We start from the raw sequence: 6,000 nt of genomic DNA, 5'->3' as shown, positions 1-6,000 counted from the left end.
TCTACATCAGCAGATAATGTGTAATGTAAACTGTGTCAACAAAATTATTCGCACACCCTCCGTCACTATGTGATGGAGTGTGAAAAGATACGTGAATTTAGAGACAATTCTATAACCAATGTTCCAGCGATGTGTCAATATTTCATTCAAAATGATCTGCTACCAGAAATTTTAGCCAAATATCCCCAGTTTGCTAACTGTAGGTAGTAACTGAGTGATTGTAACCTATCCACCGCTACCCACTGGATGGGGGGCGGTGTGCAGGACAAACATATAAATTTTGACACTAGCTCTCCACATATGTCAGTTGCTTAATTTAGAACCTGTACTTGAGGTCGATCTCGAACCCATTGTTGATGTGACTACTTATATTGAATTTTGTAACTAGCTCATCAAGATTGTAACTTGCTTAGCTAAATGAATTGTGGGGTTCAGTCCCTGAGCCCATTATGTGCCTCTAACCCTTTCCACTACCGCCCACAAGATGGGTATGGGGTGCATAATAAATGAACTAAACTAACGTCGTACTTGGCCTACTATGCAAGGCCCGATTTGCCTAATAGGCCAAGTTTTCCTGAATTTATATATTTTTCCAAATTTTTTCTTATGAAATGATAAATCTGTCCATTTCATTATGTATAAGTTAATTTGTTTAAATTTGAGTTAAAACTAACGTAGATATATGCAGCAATGATCACTCCCCACATACTGTGAGCACAGTCAGTCAGGTGCTGTCACAGTACAATACAATACAATACAATACAATACAATTTTATTTAGGTAAGGTACATTGAGATTATTAGATTAGATTAAGGTACATTGAGATTATTTAGGTAAGGTACAGTGAGAGGTTGTGTTAGCTGGAGCTCTGGAGTAACATTATTTTTGCAAAAATGGAAGGATTAGTGAAGGAGTTGGTGAGTCTGGTTGGAGCACTGAGAGCAGAGATGGATTCCCTGCGGGAGGAGGTACGACGGCTGAGACTTCGAGAGGAAACGAAGGAGACCAGTGTTGACGAGACCTCATCGTGGAGAGTCGTGAAGGACAGGGGTCTTAAGAAGACCTTGACAAGGCCGCCTACGGACTCCCTAAAGACAGCAAATTCATTTGCCGTGTTGGAGGACGAGTGCTGTGGTGCGCCTGCAGTGAGGAAATCAGCGAGCGCAGGCCCCTCAGGCTGCTCAGAAAGTTAAGGAGGTGCCGAAGCGAATTTTGGTTGTGGGAGATTCCCAGGTGAGGTATTTAGACAGAACGTTTTGTGCCAGAGATAGGGGGAACAGATTAAGGGTTTGCTATCCGGGAGCTGGAATTGGTGATATTGTTGGAAACATGAATGATATCATGACGGGAAATGGAAACAAACCCATTATTTGTATTAGTGCAGGGGGTAATGATGTTGGGCGAGTTAGGAGTGAGGAACTAATACAGAGATTCAGGACAGCCATTGAATTAGTTAGGAACAAGGGAGGAATCCCGATCATATGTGGCATTCTTCCAAGAAAGGGACTGGGAAATGAATGGATGTCGAGGGCACTTGGTGTCAATTGCCGGCTGGAAAGATATTGCAAATCAAATGCAATATCTTTCATAGACAACTGGGAACACTTCTATGGAAGAAATGAAATGTATGCTCGTGATGGGGTGCATCTATCGAGGGCTGGGGTTGTTGCTGTTGCGAACTCGGAACCAGTGGTTAGAGGTGTTTGTTTGGGTTTAAACTGTTAGTAGATAGTGGTATGGGAATTGATTTGGAGGAAGGAGGTAATAAAAGTATGTGTTCGTGGGAGAAAAGAATTGGCAAAATGATAAGGGAAAGAAAAGGGCCTCAAAATAACAATTCACTTAGGATATATTACACTAACAGTAGAAGTCTAAGAAATAAAATTAATGAACTAAATGCTCTTGTCTGCACAGAAAAAATAGATATTATTGCACTTACCGAAACGTGGATGAATGTAGAAAATAGAGAACTATTAGCTGAATATCAGATAAATGGATTTAAACTATTTCACACAGATAGATATATTAGACGAGGAGGGGGAGTAGCCATATATGTTAGGGACAATTTGAAATGTAGTCTCAAAGAAGGAATGAAAACTGAGCCACATACAGAAACTATTTGGATAGAATTAAACGAAAAAGCAAATAATATTATAATAGGAGTTATATATAGGCCACCAAATTTAGACAGATGGAAGCAAAGCATCTATGGGATGAAATATCTAGAGCATCTAGATCTAACAGTATTTATGTCATAGGTGACTTTAATTTTAGTGGAATAAACTGGGTGAACAAAACAGGGAATAGTGAAGCAAAAGATTTTCTAGAATTAATTGACGATTGCTTTCTTACGCAACACATTAAGGAACCAACGCGGGAAAATAATATTTTAGATTTAGTGTTAACAGGGAAACACAAATTAATGACATCGAAATAGGGAGTGAGCTAGGGAACAGTGATCACAAAATAATCAGATTTAGCATAGAATGGAATAGACCTGTAGGAGAAAATTCTGTTAAAGTGCCAGATTTTCGAAAAGCTGATTTTAATAGCCTAAGAAATTTTTTGGGTCAAATAGATTGGAAACTCTTGGGTATGGGGTGTGGGCCGGTCTTAGAGCGAGACATGAACCCAGCGATAGGTGACGTAAAAGGGGATTTCGATGTGGATTTTATATATCTTGCCAAATATTTTTATATATCCTGCCAAACTTGTCAAAAATTTTTGAAAAACTAATCTATAAGCAGCTTTACTCATATCTAGCCAAACTCAATATACTTAGCCCTTGCCAATATGGCTTCAGACCCAAAAAAAGCACTAACGATGCACTTATTAGTATGCTTAACTCGATTCATACAGCTCTTGATAAAAATGAGTTCCCTGTTGGGTTATTTGTGGACCTGCGTAAAGCTTTTGATACTGTCAACCACCAAAACCTTCTTCTTAAATTACATCATTATGGAGTCAGAGGACACTCCCTACAATACCTCAAACCCTACCTTACTGACAGGCTCCAATATGTTTCTGTGAATAATACAATTTCTCCCACCCTACCCATCAACATTGGTGTTCCTCAGGGCAGCATACTTGGCCCTCTCCTCTTTCTCATCTACATTAATGACCTTCCAAATGCCTCCCAACACCTCAAACCAATTCTATTTGCTGACGACACAACCTTCATTTACTCCAGTTCTGATCCCCTTGCTCTAAATGCCACAGTAAATACTGAGCTTAATAAAGTCCATCTTTGGCTAACTGCCAACAAACTCACCCTTAACATTGACAAAACTTTCTATATTCTGTTTGGCAATAAATCCTCTAATCAAATAAATCTCAAAATAAACAATACCCAAATTTGTAACAAATTAGATGGCAAATTCCTTGGCATTCTCATTAACCACAAGCTGAATTTCCAGGGACACATTCTAAATATATAAAAAAAAAATTCAAAAACTGTGGGCATTCTTTCTAAGATCAGATATTATGTACCACGCCCTGTCCTGGTGACTCTCTATTACTCCCTTATTTATCCATATCTCAACTATGGTATTTGTGCTTGGGGCTCTACTACCCAAAATCACTTACGTCTTCTAATTACTCAACACAAAGCTGCTATTAGGACAATATCCAACTCTGGCCCCCAGACATCACTCGGTACCCCTACTCAAATCTCTGAATATGTTAGACATTAAGTCTCTGCACATTCTCTCATGTGTATTATACATATATAAAACGCTAAACTATAATGCCAATCCTGATCTCAAAAGCTTCATAGAAGGTTGTAACAGAACCCATGAGCACCACACCAGAAATAAATACAGTTTTGATATTCCTAGAGTACGACTTAATCAAACTAGAAATCAAGGGGCCCAGAATGTGGAATGACCTTCCCGACCATGTTAAAGACTGTACCTCTCTCAACCAGTTTAAGTTAAAAACGAAGCTATACCTAATAAATTCCCTGTAACCTACCTTACCCTTCTATTGTCAACCAATGTCTGTTTTTCTTTAAAGAGCGCTGTTTGTCGACATATTTGTATTTGTGCTGCTTTTTCATCTATGTTTTCATTTCTTGTTTTCATCTACTCATTATGCTCAATTATTATTAAGCTTGTCATTTAAGTTTATCATGCCCGAAACGCTTTGCGTAATAGTGGCTTTAGGCATTGTATGTACTAGCTCTACCTATAAGTCAACCAATCTTTGTAAAAATTTATTGTATGTATGTACCTTACCTAAATAAAATATTATTATTATTATTATTATTATTATTATATATAACTTATTTAAGAATATTCTAAACAAAGCACAGGAACGTAGTATACCATACAAATTGAATAGATCGAATACTAATGACCCAAAGTGGATAACAAATAATTTAAAGAACCTTATAGGTAAAAAGAGAGCTTGGTACAAAAGGATTAAAAATGGGGAAGTCAGTTTAGAACAGGAATTCATACAACTGGTTAGAAATGTTAAAAAAGGGATTAGGAAAGCAAAAAGAAACTATGAAGTTCGCATAGCAGAGCAAGCAAAGACAAATCCTAAAGGGTTTTTTCAGTTATATCGAACTAAGACTAGGGAAAGGATAGGTCCATTAAAATCTGAGACAGGTCAAATAACGGATAATGACAAGGAGATGAGTAGTATTTTTAACAAATATTTTATATCTGTATTTACTAAAGAAGAACTTAACAATATGCCTTCAGCCGAACAAGTCTATGTGGGTGGGGATGAGGACAGGTTGACTAGTTTAGCAGTTACCAGGGAGGATGTAATTAAACAATTAGAAAAACTAAAACCAAACAAATCCCCAGGGCCGGATGAAGTGTTTGCCAGGGTGCTTAAAGAATGCAAAGAGGAGATTTCCGAGCCACTGTCTACCATATTTAATAAATCAATAGTCAGGCAGAGTGCCAGAGTCATGGAAGGTAGCTAATGTGGTACCAATTTTTAAGAAAGGAGATAGATCACTTGCGTCAAACTATCGGCCAATTAGCCTAACGTCTATTGTGGGAAAGTTACTTGAATCAATAATTGCAAATACAATTCGTTTCCATCTTGAAAAACATAAATTAATAAATGAGTCGCTACATGGTTTTGCAAATGGCCGTTCATGTTTAACAAATTTGCTAACTTTTTATTCCAGCATAGTTGAGGCAGTTGATAGTGGTAAGGATTGTGATGTTGTGTACCTTGACTTTAACAAAGCTTTTGATACAGTGCCACATGAAAGATTAATTAAAAAAATAGAAGCTCGTGGTATTGGGGGTGCTATATTAACTTGGATTAGGGCATGGCTATTCCAAAGGAAACAGAGAGTTAGTATAAATGGGGTTAAGTCAGAGTGGGATAATGTTGTTAGTGGAGTACCACAGGGCTCTGTCCTGGGACCTCTGTTGTTTATAATATATATAAATGATTTAGATTCAGGTTTGAGTAGCAACATTTGCAAATTTGCCGATGATACGAAAATCGGTAGGGAAATTAATTCGGAGGAGGACTCACTATCACTTCAAGTTGATCTAGATAGGGTTTTGAAATGGTCAAAGGATTGGCAAATGCAGTTTAATGCTGATAAATGTAAAGTTCTGAGGCTAGGTAATAAGAACATAAGAACATAAGAACAAAGGTAATTGCAGAAGGCCTGTTGGCCCATACGAGGCAGCTCCTATTCTATAACCACCCAATCCCACTCATATACTTGTCCAACCCGTGCTTGAAACAATCGAGGGACCCCACCTCCACAATGTTACGCGGCAATTGGTTCCACAAATCAACAACCCTGTTACTGAACCAGTATTTACCCAAGTCTTTCCTAAATCTAAACTTATCCAATTTATATCCATTGTTTCGTGTTCTGTCCTGTGTTGATACTTTTAATACCCTATTAATATCCCCCCGGTTATGTCCATTCATCCACTTGTAAACCTCTATCATGTCACCCCTAACTCTTCGCCTTTCCAGTGAATGCAACTTAAGCTTTGTTAATCTTTCTTC

The sequence above is a fragment of the Procambarus clarkii genome, chromosome 44 (assembly GCF_040958095.1).
Source record: "Procambarus clarkii isolate CNS0578487 chromosome 44, FALCON_Pclarkii_2.0, whole genome shotgun sequence".
Taxonomy (NCBI): domain Eukaryota; kingdom Metazoa; phylum Arthropoda; class Malacostraca; order Decapoda; family Cambaridae; genus Procambarus; species Procambarus clarkii.
This window is presented reverse-complemented; position numbering follows the sequence as displayed.